Source organism: Protopterus annectens, chromosome 7.part0 (assembly GCF_019279795.1).
Source record: "Protopterus annectens isolate FY-2018-M chromosome 7.part0, PAN1.0, whole genome shotgun sequence".
Classification (NCBI taxonomy): domain Eukaryota; kingdom Metazoa; phylum Chordata; order Ceratodontiformes; family Protopteridae; genus Protopterus; species Protopterus annectens.
In genome coordinates, this window is record NC_056739.1 from 1,455,180,525 (window position 1) to 1,455,197,755 (window position 17,231).

A 17,231-nucleotide genomic window follows, 5' to 3' on the forward strand; every position below is an offset into this window, starting at 1 on the left:
GCACAGTGTAGTTACATGTGTGACCTCAAAGGACAGGACCAGATTGTCGGTGACCTCATACATCATGATGCCACATATCATGGGTCTGGACTTGTACCTGATCTGTACACCAACACTGTCAGCATCAACTACACTCCCTTGTCCCCATCACATGTGACACATGACATTCCTACAACCTGTCCCATAACTTCCATCTTTACAGAGCAGTTCATAACTGGACTCTCACTGGAGGATACACAGCATCTATTACACATACTAACATTTCAGGCTGCATCCCACATGTGATGTGACAAGAATTACTAACACCATTGGAACACCCTTGCAATCATTCTGGCACTATTGGCTGCATACCAGCTGAGTGGACAATAGTAAGTGTTATACCATTGCACAGAGGTGATGCATCTACTGAATGACATAACTGTGCACCTCTTTGTCTGAGTCTCCAAATCTATATGGCTGTAGGGCAATTATCAAGGAGCTGATCAGCACACACATATATGTGTTCTACACAAAGTTGACTGTACACAGTTTGGAAGTGTGACAGAGGGAACATGACTGTTACACATGGTAGACATTTCTGAGGCAATGACCATTGACCTGGGTGAGGGTACATCAGGGCATACAACCCCCTAGACTCAGCCAAGCCATCTGACTATATATCCCACTCAGGCAACATTTAAAAAGCACTCACTTAGGCATCCATGATACTATCATTGAAGGGGTCACTAAGTGTCCCATTGCTGGCATGCATATGCAACATAGGGACATCCACCTCCAATAGCTGATCTGTCAGCATCAGTGCTCAACAGAGCACAGTCCTGGGTCATCTACTGCTTGGAATCTATTCAACCACAATACACAAGACTACTGACTGTGGCTAACAATGTTGGCTGATGCCTGCAAATTGTGAGCACTCATAGAGTATCTGTGGTATGTCACTATCCTCCAAGAGGGCATTGTAAACACATGCCTGTTGACATTGTAATGGCCATAAACTCCATGCAAATATATATGTAGTATCAGTTCCATCAGTTAGACATATGTACCTGGTAAGTAGCACATTAGTTGCAATATATGATGTACATAGTCAGGGGTGAACGAACTGGGCACACAGACCTGGCCACACAGATTAACACCTAATGTGGCTCAGATCACCCTGTCTCTGCAGTGGTATGGCAGGATTTATATGGCATAGCTGAGGCCACAGTCACCTGTAAGTGACATGCTCATAACTGCCATGCACTCTTCTCTCAGCATGCCAATATCTGAGTGCAATGGCCATTTGCTGATGTACCTTTCCAAGCAGTACTGGAAATAGCACACAACAGTATGGTCCCTTACAAGGTCACTTCACATCTCCAGTATGTGTTCAATGGGGATAGTCTGCAATGAGTGTCCTTGTCACCTGTGGTATCTAGACTATGCAGAGGTGATCTGTGCCTTGCATACAGGGCAATGTGTGACCCTGCTTTATTGCACATGCTGCCTAACTGTAGGAGGCATAGCAAATGAATAACCCACTGTAAGGACATTATCCTTGTATGTGACATTGGTCTACATGCTTGTGGGAGAGATTTGTCTAGCAGACTTAAACACACCCTTCAAACAGAACCCTGCCTAATGGCACACAGAGCACCTGTGACCAATATCTCAACACATGGTGTCTGCCTGTGTCCCTTGTGGACTGGGGCAATATGTCCTGATCCTGTAACTATGGGTATAAAGATGTCTATGAATGTGAGGGCTTTATGGCCATTATGCCAATGATGTTCAATCATCCTATGGTTCCATAACATGATGTAAAATGCTCTAACAGGCTCACACACAATCATGGCTACATTGAGGGTAGCACTACTTCCAATTACAATGTAGAGGACATGCCAAGGCATACACATAGTGCAAGTTGTCTGTATGTAGATGAGAACACTTACCTATGTAATGGTACACACTACAGATCACAGTACTTGATACATGCTACACATCTAATGTCTGCTGGTACTATCAGTTCAGAAGATACTATACTTGATGACATCAGCAGGCCTTGTTGTGGTCAGTCCATTGAGGGCCACACCACACACTACAAATAAAAAAACTGCAAAACCATAGCTACTTCTATGTTACCAAGATGATCGTGTCTATGTCATCAAGACACACACATGCACCCCATAGCCTGCAGTAAGATTAAAACCCCTACCTATGTAGTCTTACACACTGTAGATCATAGTATTTATCACACATGCCCCAGCTTAAGTCCTGATATGACACTTTCAGCTGGTAGCCTAAGGTGGATGACATTATCAGGCTTTGACAGAGGAGGGCAGTGTGGAAGCCAACAGCAAGTTACAGGGCCAAAAAGTGCATAACAACTGCAGGTGGATAGTCCATGAGGGCATGGCAGGTGTTGTGTAGGGGTATACACACACACACACACACACACACACACACACACACACACACACACACACACACACACATGCACCAAGTATCTTGCTGTGAGATTAGAACCCCTACTTACCAAGTCTTACACACTGTAGATCAGAGTATTTATCAAATGCACCACAGCTGAAATCCTGATATTAAAACTGTCAGCTGGTAGTCTTAAGGTGGATGACATCATCAGGCCTTGTAGAAGAGGGCAATGTAGAAGCCAGCATCAAGTTACAGGGCCAAAATGTGCATAACCATTGCAGATGGATAGCCCATGAGGGCATGGCAGTTGTTTTGCAGGGGTATACTCAAATACACCTGCATGAAGTAACTTGCAGTATAATTAGAACCCCTACCTATCTAGATATTACACATTGTAAATCACAGTATTCATTGCATGCTCAATGGTTTAAGTTCTGATACTACACTGCCAGCTGGTAGTCTTAATGCATTACAACCGAGTGACACCTCCAGGTGCATCTGCAGTAAACTCCTACTGACTCCTGTAGGTGTCAAATATTGCTTGTTCATATTTGCATGAATAATTACAAAACTATGCTATGTACAAGGTTTTAAAATAAGTCATCTTAAAGCTTACACAATGGCAAACTCAACTGCATTAATATTTGACTTCTGTCTAATGGAGATAAAAAGATGTTACCTGTTGTTTTCATGATATTAATTTATACAGATATCATTTTCACATTTTTCTAAATATCGCAACAGTCAAGTAACACAGACAGAACTCCTTAGCCTCATATGAAAGCGCTCAGCTAGATGAATAAAATGCTGCTGACAGTATGAGTATAACTTGATTGGTTGCTGAGATATTGTAAGGTGTTTACAAACTTAATAGTTACTGTACTTACTGTGAATTATAAAATTCAGCTTAAGAGCTAGAACCTAAATAATACTACCTCTATAAAAATATTTTTTGCTGAAGGGTTTGCCATTTATACTTCTTTCATAACCTTTACGGTTCCAGAGATATGAATATTTGCTTGAAATGTGAGAACATAATTGGATTCTGTCAAAAGGCTTAAGCTCCACCCATTGGAAGTTACAGTGCAAACTTCATGAGCTCCATTGGAGTGAATGAGTTAAGGTGGATTACATCATCAGGCCTTGTAGGAAAAGGCATTGTGGAAGCCATCAGCATGGTACAAGGCCAGAAAGTACATAACCATTGCAGATGAGAAGCCCATGAGGGCATGATAGTTGTTTTACAAGAGTATACACACACTCCGCAAGTAGCCTGGAGTGAAATTAGAACCCCTAGTTATCTAGTTGTACTCACTAGAGATCACAGTACTTACTGCACATGCCACAGGTTAAGTCTATTGTATATGTGATTGCAGGCACAGTAATTGTGCATTACACAAACTAGGCTTGTGTTGAACAGCACCTGTGGGCTGCAGAGTGATATTGTTTCATACTGTTATCTGCATCTAGTATCCTAGGAGTGGGATAACTGTTATTATCCTAGCTGTGTGTGCACATTTACCAGTATGGTCATATGTGGCTGCTTGCAAACCTGTGAGCAAGAACAATGTACCCTGACCATGCATCCGTTGACAACATTATACATTATGCCACCTGCTCACCTGCATCTCTCTACGTGGTGACATCCAGCAGGCACATGGGGTCTGTAGGTAACTGGATTATGTACTGTTGCACCCTTAGTTTGGATCCTTTGAGCAACAGTATGGATGTGTGATAGACCAGATTTACTCACCATTATTAGGGTATGTAGGAGCATAGGATCATAGGAGGTTACTAGGCTATTGGTCCTGAGGCCATTATAAGCCTAGCCAAGAGTTTAACCCATGTTTAGACAAATCAGCACCCGAGGTCCCTGTCCAGCAGGGACATGGGTAGAATCCCAGGGGTATATTTTCTGTTTCCTATCCTGTTATCTAAGTTGTGCTTAAAAAAAAGGTAAAGAGGTACTCTGCTTGATGTGGAGAGGGAGTCTATTCCATAGATAGGGAAGCCACTGGGACACAAATCTGTCCTGCCAACAAGTCTTGCTGATGTCACAGACCAGGTTGAGGCCATGTGTGCTGGTTACTTGAGTGGAGCTTGACTTGTGGATATGCACCGGTCCTATCAAGGTGGGGTCCATGATCACCTTGTATGCCAGACAGAGGTCGCCTCTGAGGAGTCTGTATGAAACTGAGTAGAGGGATAGGGCTTAGGGCTTTTAGCCTATCTGTAAATGGTAGATGTTTGTCACCTTCGATTCTCCTGGTGAGGAACCTCTGTGGTCTGTCCAGCTACTGCATGTGCTTTGCGAGGTACATGCCAAAAGAGGTATCGTACTCAATAATGGGCCTCATAAGGGAAAAATACAAGGATTTTATGACCTCCTTGTCCCTGGATGAGATACCCTTACTTATGAGGTGGGCCATATAGAAGGCTTTCCATACAATGGAAGCAACATGGTGGTCAAGTTGCTATCAACTTGGGTGCCCAAATCCCTCACAACTGATTGAGTGCTTAGGATGTTATTATTAATGTGATATTTGTGGGGATGTCACTCTCTCCAAAGGGGATGATGATGCATTTTTGGTATTCAGCTTGAGTCCATGTTTCTGGCACCAGTCATTTGTCTGAGTGAGACCTTCTTGAAGAATATCCACATCACTAGGGGAATTGATGACAGCACCCAGCTTGCAGTCATTTGCAAACCTGGTCAGCCATAACCCACCGGTTTTTGCCTGTACTTCAGAAAAGTATATCCCAAATAACAGAGGCCCTAAGACTGAACATTGGGGTATGCTGTTTGTTACAGGTCTACTGCTTGAGTTAGCTTTCCTTATTTTGACTACATGGGTTCTATCAGTGAGCCAGTTTGCTACCCATCTTGTAACATGGATTGATGCCTAGTTGAGAGAGTTTATTTATTATGCCTGAGTGGGAAATAGTGTCAAAAGCTTTGACCAGGTCAAGATAGGAGGTGTGCACCATCTTCCCCTCATCCATGGCTTTGGTGACTGTCTCAAAGAAGTCAACCAAATTTAGCAGACATGACCTCCCCTTGACAAAGCCAAACTGGGTGGGATCAAGTGTTTGGAGGTTGCCAATGTCCTTGTTACTGAGGTCCATGATAATCCATTCCATGGCCTTGCAGATCAGGCTAGTTAGGCTAATGGGTCTATAATTTTCTGGATCAGTGAATGCTCCACCTTTGTGTAAAGGGATGACAGTGTCTGTCCTCCAATCAGCTGGGATGAAGCCAGTACTCAGGCTTTGGTTGAATAGGGTGCCTAATGGTGCTGCAAGTTCCTGCCTGAGTTCACGTAGGATGTAGCCTGTGATGTTATCAGGTCCCATGGAGGCTGTATTTTTTGCCTTTGAAAGAGCAGTGATAACCTGTTCCAAAGATATAAGGGAAGGGGGCAGGTAATGGAGATCGCCTGATTTACTAATGGGGGAGACAGAGTGGTAAAGTTTTCATTGAACCTGTCAGCCAGCAGGTTTGCTATATCTACGGCATTTGTATATGTGGTGTCCTTGACCACCAGTTCTGAACAGATCTGGGTGCTTCCTTTGAGGTTAAGGACATATGTTAAGAAGGCCATGAGATTGTCTCTAGTAAATGTGGACAATTTGGACTTGAAGTTTGCTTTGGAGGATTTCACTAGTGCTCTTATTTGTTTGATCAGGCTAAGAAGACATTCACATGCATATTTCTGTAATTAACAGGGATGTATACATAAATGTAGCTGTGTGTGTCTATGATATGTATATGTGTTATGTAGATATATGAGGAGAGTCTATGTCTCAATGTGATATATATATATATATATATATATATATATATATATATATATATATATATATATATATATATATATATATATATATATATATATATATATATATATATATATATATATATATATATATATATATATATATATATATATATATATATAATATATATATATATATATATATATATATTGGTATATATTTATTTGACATTACATAGTGATAGATATACTATGTATGTGAGAGAAAGGGGTCTATATTATATTGTCAAAAGCCGACAATATCGAATCTGATATTGTCGACACGACAATAGTGAACGTTCAGAATATCGAACGTGTAAACGGAAATCTCCATAAGGGGAGATTTCTATTTACTTCTATGTAGTGCGGTCTCGGAGTTGGTATCTTTAAGTAGAGGGGGGTGGTGGGGGTGCAGAGATGCTTACCCCACCTACCTACACCCTTTAGTTTTTCTTTATTTTTTTTTTTATTATTTTTTATAAACATTCAATGTTTTAATAGTTTGATCATTAAAGGTCAACCTTTAGTGATTCGAACTATTAAACATTCGATGCTCTTATATAGACCCAAGAGAAAGTTAGTGACAGACGGATATGTATATGTATATGCCTGTATGTAAAGACGTATCTATACATAACAGGTCAGTCTGATGATGGGGCAACAGAATTGTGCTCATTTTAACTAAATGTTTGGGTATGCCCAGTGTGACTGTTAGTACTTATACAGTGACTCCAGGCCATAATTACCTGTATTCCAGTCTGGGATTTTGTGTGGTACAGCCCATACCCCTCAACTGTCCAGAGTTTTGCAGAACGTCCATACTTTTGGCTCATAGGTTCATAGGTGTGTACTAGGCTAATGGCCCTGGGGCCTTTACAAGCCTAGACATAGGATTACCCTGGCATAGTGCCACCCAACCTTAGTTCCCAGTACCTCTGTTGAGTAAAGCCATTGGAGTTATCCCCAGGGTGAATTTTCTGTTTCCCATCCACTCATCAAGATTTCTCTTGAAGAGGGTCAGCGAGGTGCTCTGCTTGACATGTAGGGGAAGTCTGTTCCATAGCATGGGCAGTCTCTGGGTTATGAACCTGTCCCTCTAGCATGTTCTGTTAATTGTGGTAATGAGGTTGAGGTCTCTGGATTGTGTGATGCGGAGGTATTGGGATTTCTTTAGATATAGCATTTCTAACTGAGCTGGGTCAGACATGGTTTTGTAAGTCAAGCAGAGATCGCCTCTATGTAGGAGATATGAGACAGAGAATAGTTGGGAGTTTTTTGAGTCTGTCCATATAGGACAAGTGTTTAAGGCCTAGGATCTTCTTTGTGAGGTACTTTTGTGGCCTCCCCAGTTGTTGCAGATGTCTAGTGAGGTACATGCCAAATGGCGCATTGTACTCGATGACTGGCCTAATGAGGGAAGAGTAGTGGGAGGCAATGACCTCTTTCTTCCTGGATGCAAAACCCTTAGTAATGAGATGTGCCACATAGAAGGACTTTCTGACCACAGCAGCAATGTGGTGATCAGAAGAGAGGTTGCTGGCAACCAGTGTTCCCAGATCTCTTATAACGCCTTCTGTATTCAGTGGACTACCATCAATGTGATAATTCATGGGAACTGTGTTTCTCCCAAAGGGGATGATGACACATTTTTTGGCGTTGAGCTTAAGGCGATGGTTCTGACACCAGTCATTGGTCTCAGTGAGGCCTTTCTGTATGATGTCAACATCAATTGGGGAGTTAATAATGGCTCCCAACTTGCAATCGTCTGCGCACTTTGTCAGCCAGAGTCCCCTCATGTTGGCTTGGATGTCTGAGAAGTAGATACCAAACAGAAGTGGACCCAGGACTGATCCCTGTGGGACTCCACTCATGACTGGTCGACAGTGTGACTTGGCTACTTTCACACTGTGGGTTCTATCTGTGAGCCAGTTTGCAACCCACCTATTGATATAGGGGTTGATGCCAAGCTTAGTGAGTTTTTTTATGATTCCTGAGTGGGGAATGGTATGAAAAGCCTTGGCCAGATCAAGGTAGGCTGTATGAACCACCTTGCCTTCATCCACAGCTCTGGTGACTGACTCAAAGAAGTTGACCAAGTTGAGCAAGCATGATCTACCCTTCAGAAAACCAAACTGTGTGGGATCCAGAGTTTGGAGATTCCCTATATCCTTGTTTATTAGGTCCATGATGAAGCGTTCCATAGCTTTACATATCAGACTCATCAGGCTAATGGGGCGATAGTTCCCAGGGTCTGTAGTCGCTCCTCCTTTGTGGAGAGGAATGACTGTAGCAGTCCACCATTCGGCAGGGACAAAGCCTGAGGTGAGGCTGTGACTGAACAGGGCAGACAGGTGAGGTGCCAGTTCACTCTGTAGTTCATGTAGAACACAACCAGGGATATTGTCAGGTCCCATAGAAGCTGTATTCTTGGCCTTGGACAGTGCTGTTTTAACCTGTGCAGCAGTAATACTGGGTGCCTGGCAATCTACTGGTATTGTGATTGGTCCTTTGGGGGGCAAAGTTGGCACTTAATCTGTCAGCCAGTATACTGGCAATATCTCTTGGCTCGGTATAAGAGGTACCATTGTGCAGTAGCTCAGAGCAAATCTGGGTATTGCCATGGAGATTCTTTACATAACTATAGAAGGCCTTGTGGTTGTCTTTACTATCTGCTGCAATTCTGTTTTCATACCTAGCTTTAGAGGATTTGATGAGGGATCTCAACTTTTTGTTGAGGCAGATAAGGGAGTTTTTCCAGTCTTAGGACTTCACCTTATTCCTCATCAGTTTCCTCCTTCTATTGTATAGTTTGTTTATGGCAGGGGACCACCAGATTGGCTTCCTTTTTTTGGAGGAGAGTGTCTCGGTTCTATTGGGTAAGGCGAGATCCCTGCATTTGTGTACGTGTTTGTACAGTGCATTGGTGTATGATTCTGCAGTCACGCAACTATTCTCCATTTGCATGGGTGCCATGAAGTTATCCACCTCTGTTTTTAGGATCCCAAAGTTAGCTTTGGGGAAGGTTTTCATGGTAGTTTCCTTTGCTGAGGGGGGGGGGGGGTGGGAGAGATGTGGATTTCCAAGGTGATTAGTTTGTGGTCGGCTCTAACTAGGGAGGAGCTGACTATTGGTGTAGAGTAACGGTCGCCCATGTTAGTAATGACTAGATCAAGGATGTTGCTACCTCTAGTGGGAGTAAGAACGAGCTGGTCCAGAGCATTGGAATTAATGAACTCCAGGAAGCATTGGGCAAGTGAATTGGTACATGAGTAGTTTACCCAGTTAATGGAGGGGTAGTTGAAGTCGCCTAGTAAGAGAGTTTTAGGTTGGTCTGATCCTCATAAAATTTGTGGTTTTCTGGCAAATCACTTGGATGAACTTAGGACTGAAGTCACTAAATAGTGACATACCTTTGAGTGTCTGACTTCAAATGCATCAGAAAATTCTGTTGAAACACACCCTCTATTTTTTTAGCGACTGTTTATGTTTATGAGAACAGTATTTAACATATGCCCTTGTTTGTGGGCCTTTGTACCCCCATTTTGTTGGACTTTAAACAGATTTCTTGCACTAAGAGGTTGAGAGGTATGTTACAGCCATTGACATCTGTCCCTGTTTCTGCAGTACATCACGTCACTCAAAATGTCCACTGAATTCCCCAGCTGTCTCTTGTACTTAATATGCGACTGAGGTTCATAATGTTACACCACACATAGACTGATAGTCTGTGAAAACACCAATATAATAATACCTCACATGCAAAAGATGCGCTGCTTCCAGAATAGAAGCATCAACACCATCACCCATGCTAACTTCCGTAGCCCCCTGAGCCACACAGGCTGCCAGAGTATGATCGAGTTCTATGTTACAGCCCTAAGATTGCCTGGACTGCTGATATATCATTGCTGACTTACTGTTAAAGCAGTTATATGGGAACACTGCTGTGTTAGGTGTGGGGGAATAACAGCACATGATCTTCTGGGATAGGCAGTGGTCCCAATAGCATGTGTTCCCACTGTTTGACATCTCCCTTGACTGATGTAGTGCATATTCCAACCATGAGGCCTAGTGACTATTAGGGAATACATACTATTGGACTGGGTTCTTGTAGTCCCATGTGAGTATTACTTCTGTTCACGTAGCCCACTATATTCCCTTGCATAAATGCAGCAAATCCATACATACACTACAATATTATAGTAATCCTTACAAGTAGTGCGTAGGATATAGACTTACCTTGCGAATGCAGCAGTTGACAGGACTGTAGTTCAGGGATGACTCTGTGTGATGCAAGCAGTACACAGCCAATACATGGATAGATGCAGGTTGTGTGGATTGTCTGGGATCAACAATTTTACTATATCTATGTGAGTAGGAGTAAAGTGTCAGTCCCTAAGACCTTAGATTGTCAGTGAATGTGCTACACATTTTCACTTAGCCAAAGCCAGGGTGTACTGGGCATGACTACGTCTGCCTACAGAGACATTATCAGGGGGTACCTCCTCTGAGTCATCCTGTGAGTGGTGGCTGTGGAAACAGGCACTGGTGGGGGGCTGTGTATCCCTTCCCTTTGTTGATCCTGCTGCAGTTGTTTCCAAAGGATCATATTGTGTAGCACTGCACATACTGTGAACACATGGGCACATGTGGTTGAAGAGTACTGCAGGGCTCCAACAGATATATCAAGGCACTGAAATCGTGACTTCAGAAGCCCAACCACATGCTCTATGATGTTCCTAGTTTGTGCGTATGCCTCATTATGGCCTTCTTCATTGGGTGTGTGTGCATTTTTGATGGGTGTCATCATCCACGGTTCCAAGGGCATAGCCACCATCCCCCAGTAAATGGCCATGTGGGATGTCCACCCTAGCAAACATTTGGTACAGCTGTGATGCATGCCAGATATGGGAGTCATGATAACTGCCAGGGCTGCCAGCTCACACATTCATAATAATGCCCTAGGTATTGCACATGACCTGGCAGTTGATGGAGTGGTACCCCTTGTGGTTGACATAAGATTCTACCCTCCTCACTGGGTGGTGACTTGTGTACACAAGTGCAATCTATGGCACCCAGTACCTCAGGGTAGTGTGCTACATGGTAGAAGTGTTGCATATTGCTGGCCCTCACCACAGTGGAGAGGAGAAAATAAATGTGCTCACTGGCATGTTTTAGCATGGCATCCAGGAACTGGTGGAGTACTCTGGAAGCAGATGCCTGTGAGAATCCCATCATGTCCCCAGTTGGTCTTTGGAAAGTACCTGTAGCTAGTATTCTAAGGGCTAAACATATTTTTGTTTCCACTGGGATGGGATCCTCTCTGTTGGCTCTAGGTCTGAGTTGAGGGCAACAGAGCTTAGTGAGTTCTTGTATTATGTCTCTGTCCACTCCGTAGTACTCTATAATCTCCAGCTCATGTAGCCCATGGAAGGTTACCCTGGGCCTGAACACTCTTCACCTTCCCTGTCTAGGCCTATTGTCAGCAACAGCAACAGCACTGACTTTAGCATCTAGCACATAGAGATGTAGCAGACCTGTAGCAGCCCCTAGCATTCTCTCAGTTAAAATTCCCAAGTCTGTACTCCAGTGGTGCAGACTATGGGGGAAAAATCATATTGTAGGGTGTATGCATAATTTACAGTGGTCTGCTGTAGATGATGACTGCATGATTGGCTACCTATGATGCATTCCACCTGCCTAGCATATCATTAACATCATTTAATGGCCCTAGTTTAAGTTAAACAGAGGTCAAAACTAATTAATATGCCAGTGAGTTTTAGATACAATCAGCACTGTGGTGCACCTCACAAACAGGCAGAAACATGCTCGCCTTAGCTAAACACATAAAATAAATATCCCAAAGACATGCATGACAGTGTACTTAAATTTAATAAAGAAACAAAAACAATAAAACAAAGATATGCACTTTTGGAACTGGTCTTTCATCAGATCGTGATTCTTTAAAAAATCTGCATATTTAAAATAAGTTTTCTCCAATAAGGAATAAGCATTCATGCTCCTTCTGAAAGCACGTTCTCAATGATAAAACAGATCAACCAATCAGAAGTAAGATTTGAGCCTATGCCCTCTTAAAATCGGCTTCAGTGAAAAGGAACCATTCAAACCAGGTGTCCTGTCAGCATGTAAATTAACTATCCATTGTAGTTCAACAATTTCAGTAAAATTTCAGATGTCCCCTCCTCTCCTACTGATATTGTAGATCTGTGAAGCCATAAAGGACAAACTGTGCATCAGGTAAGCTGCTATATGCTGAAAAAAAGTGCTTATCCTTGTTCTATTGCTTTTATTTCTTTCTTTATTAAATTTATGCACACTGCCATTTGTGTCTTTGGGATATTTATTTTATTTGTTGCGATTTTTGGATTTGGATATCTACAAAAACATTTCCTTATTATTTGTGTTTTTCTTAGCTAAACACAGGTTAGAAATTGGGATATGCTCAGCACTGCGGTGCACCATGCAAACAGGCTGAAATAAGATTAGAAGTCATTGAACATAGCCTCCCCTGATGTCAGTTACCATCTCTGTAAACAACAACATGGTTCTCTGCCTACACAAAGGGATATGCAGACATGATCATTCCTTTGTACTATTCAGTAACTCCACCTCATTTGCACAGGGATCTGTGCTCACAGCCTGGAAATTACATGCTTCAAAACCCTACCACATTAGCAACAGCACATGCACCATTGCAGATACTCCATGTAGGGTCCTGTAATACATTTCTGTCACATCATATTAATTTTGTTTTTTTCCAATTTTTTTTATCTTTTTATAAAGCATGTTTGCACACTGCGGCACACTGTGCAAACATGCCCAGAGTATAAAAAAATAAATAAATTTTAATTTAACTTATTTCCTTTAATTTGTCAGACACACAGAGGATAGTTTCACTCATATCTGTATGTGGTATGCCATTTCTGTCCATCCATCTACATTTTTACACCCCCTTTTGTCTGTCTATCTTCCTGTACACTGAATTTTCCATGTACACTATGGACACTGACATTGGGTCTGCAGAGCTGCCTTTCTGCTTGCTGGATTGGTCTGCCTGCCTTATTTGATTGAGATTCATCTGAATGCCATGGAAGTTTCCATGTTGGTGTGCATGTGCGCACCACTTAACAGAGCTTACTGAAGCTAAAAATATTCACACCAGTGTTAGCAGTGCGGAGCGATGCCTACACAGGAAAAAAAAATGTGTGGGCATACTGCAGTTGTATTTCTACACAGTGTTTTGCTATTTCACAGGGCTGTCACAAAATATGTTGTCAAAAAATGACTGACATCATCATAGGTTCATAGGTGTTTACTAAGCTAATGACCACAAGGCCCTTTTTAAGCCTAGCCATGCATCCCAAATCTCTGACAAGTTATGAAACCCTTAATAAGCGTGAGCAGGGGCTTGAGAGATGAAACATTTATAAGCAGGGGCCTGGGAGATGAACCATTTACAGGTTGCCTGTGTCCATTAGAGACATAGGTGTCAAACCAGGGATGAATTTCCTGTTCCTCATCCAATTGTCCAAGTTGCACTTGAACTGGGTTACGGAGGAACTCTGCTTCACATGGATAGTGAGCGTGTTTCAGAAATGAGGTAGTCTCTGAGATACATACCTGTCTCTCCAACAAGTCCTATTCATATTACAGGCAAGGTATAAGTCTTTAGAATGGGTAATTCTGGTGCTGTTTGTTTTGTGGATAAGTTCTGCCACGTTAGCAACAGCACTAATGCACCATTGCAGATTGTCCATGCAGGGTTCTGTAATACATTTCTGTCACATCATATTAATTTTGTTTTTTCAAATTTTCTGACAATGCCCTGTATGTCAGGCATAGAGCTCCCCTCAAAAGCCTGTGGGAGACAGAATACAGGGATAGAGCCTTGAGGCAGTCTGCATAAGATATTTTACTTAAGCTCTGTATTATTTTACCGAGAAACCTCTGTGGCCATTCCAATTGTTCGATATGCCTGGTTAGCTACATACCAAAGGGGGTATTGTACTCAATGAAAGGTCTAATGAATGCCAAATACAGTGGAACAGTGACTTCCTTTGACTTAGATGCCATACCTTTGTTTATAAGTTGCACAACATAGAATGATTTCCTCACTACTGTAGACACATGATGGTCAAAGGCTAGATTACTGTCTATATGTGTTATCAAGTCTCTGACTACTGGGTCAACTAAGGGGTGTGTTGCCAACATGATAGTTATCATGGGTGGATGACTTCCTGAAGGATACTATTATGCATTTCTTGGCATTTAGTTTTAGTCCATAGCTCTGACAGCAGTTGTTTGTTTGTGTCAGCCTTCCTGGAGAACATTTGTGTCAATATGGCATTCAATGACAGCTTCTAATTTACAATCATCTGCAAATTCAGTCAGCCAGAGAGCATTGACATTGGCCTTGACTTCAGAGAAGTAAGTGCCAAAAAGGAGTGATCCAAGGACCAGTCCCTGAGGGACTCCACTTGTGACTGTCCTCGTTCTAGAGGTGGGCTCCCTGATTCTAACTTCCTGCATCCTGTCTGTGAGCCAGCTGGCTATCCATTGGGTGACATACGGGTTTGTACCTAACCTCTAGAGTTTGTCAACAATGCCTGAGTGAGGTATTTTGTCAAATGCCTTGGCCAGGTCATGGTAGGCAGTGTGAACCATTTTGCCCTCATCCTTTGCTTTGGTGACCTTCTCAAAGCAGTCCACCAGGTTGAGTAGGCATGAACTGCCCTTGATGACACCAGACTGGGTTGTGTCCAGTGTCTGGAGGTTTACTATATCTCTATTGATCATTTCCATGATAATTTTTTCCATGGGTTTACATATAAGACTAGTGAGACTTACGAGTCTGTACTTTCCAGGGTTTGTAGATGGCCCACCTTTGTGCAGAGAGATGACTGTTACTGTTCTCCATTCATGTGGCCTGAACCCTGTTTGGAGGCTACAGTTAAATAGCAATTCCAGAAGGACTGACCAGTCCTGTTTCGTACTGTTTAGAAGGTATCCTGGGATATTGTCTAGGCCCATTGATGTAGTGTTCTTGGCCTTAAAGAGAGCATCATTGACCTGTTCCCTAGTGATAGTGGGGGGGGGGGTTATACGTGATGATATTTCTGGAGGGAAGGTTGAAGGGGAGAGAGGGGGTAAAGTTGGAGCTGAATTTGTCAGCCAGTAGGTTTGCTATATCATCTGGTTCAGTATAAGTGGCTCCATTTACAATGAGCTCTGCACACGATTGTGTATTGCCTTTGAGGAATGCCTTGTGGTTGACCTTGGCCCGGGTGGCCAAATTTAACTCAAATTTGGCTTTGGTAGACTTTATTTGTCATCTGAGTTGTTTGTTTAGATTGATGAGAGTGTTTTTATCCTGCTGGGTACTGCACCTCCTAATTTTTGCCATGATTTTATTCCTTCTGTTATACAGATAATTGATTTTGTGATTCCACAAGGGTAGCTTGTGTTTTGAGTTAGTTCTGTACTTCTTCCTGGTGGGTACAGCTGCCTCTATGCAGCTATTAACTTGCTTGTACAGGGTTTCTGTGAACAGTTCTGTATAGGCTGTCATGTTCTCAGCATTTATGGGGACTTGAATTTTTGCCAAGCTATCACTTAATAGAAGGAAGTTAGCCTCAGAGCAGTTGCTGAATATTCCAGGTTTGGCTTGAGGTCCAGGTTTTATTTTTACTTCAAAGGAGACCATTTTGTGCTCTGTGTTTACCAGGGAATATATTAGAGTAGAAGAGTGTAGCACTCTCCCATATTAGTGAAGACCAGATCCAGGATGGTTGCATCCCTGGTTGGTATAGTGACAATCTGATTCAGGGAGTTTGTGATTACAAAATCAAGGAATCTCAGTGCATGTGCATTTGATGTTGTATAGCATTCCCAGTTAATGGTGGGGTGATTAAAATTGCCTATGAATATGGGTATTGGGCTACATGGTGAGTGTTTCCATTAAGTTTAAATACATGGTATGAGTTTACTGGGCCATAAATGGGGACCTATAGCTTGCAAGGAAGTGATACTAGTGGTACCTAGAGGTATATTTATTTTTGATGTAAATCAAGACACCTCCACCTTTAGTCCCTGTCTGTAGTAGCTCGTCTAAATATATGGAAGGCGTTATAACCTTGCACTGTTGGTTTGCTCTCTGCAGCTTTAAATCTCAGTGACAGCGCAGATATCAGCACTCTTTAAGGTGAAGAGAGCTTCTAGGGTGTGGAGTTTTTTGTTTAGACTCCTAGCGTTGAGCAGTAATACCTTTTGATTTTTTTGGTTTTGATTTGCTATGTTGGAAGTACTTTCAGTTTGGCATTGCCTAAAAAAGGCACTATGGGGGAAGACAATGTTTTAGCTAATATTCAAAAGCCTAGAAGGGAGAGGTGCAGACCATCCCTAGCAAAGCAGCATGGTCTGTTGACCTTCTCCTTCCATGCTGACAAATATTGCACCTTCTTAGAATGACACCAGGAAATAAGCCAATTATTAAAGTCAGTCAACTTTTACTTGTATTGAGGCATCATCCTTGGAGAAGGTAAAATGCTGCTCAGTGCTAGGCTCATACAAGCTTGAGACACATATTCCGAGAAATCCATGATGTCCTTTTTCATATAATCTAAGGATGTACGTCTCAGGTCATTTATTCCCACATGGACTATGACTGAATCATACTGGAACTTGTGGTCTAGTGACATGAGTGCATGAGTAATGTGGTGGATCCTAGCCCCTGATAAGCAACTGCCCGTGACTTTCTGCTTACTCAGCCTGGTGAGACGGACATCAGTGTGTCTCATGATGAAGTCTCCAATGACCAGAATGTTGGATTGTGTGATGGCTTCCCTTATGGGCTTAGAAATAGAGGCTCCATGTGATGTGACTCTATGTATTGATGTGGATGTTCTTTTGAAAGCGTGCATTTGGGGCTGCTGAGGGTATTTGTTATGTGTACTTCATCTAGGAGGTCTTTGGGGTTTAGGAAGGTTACAT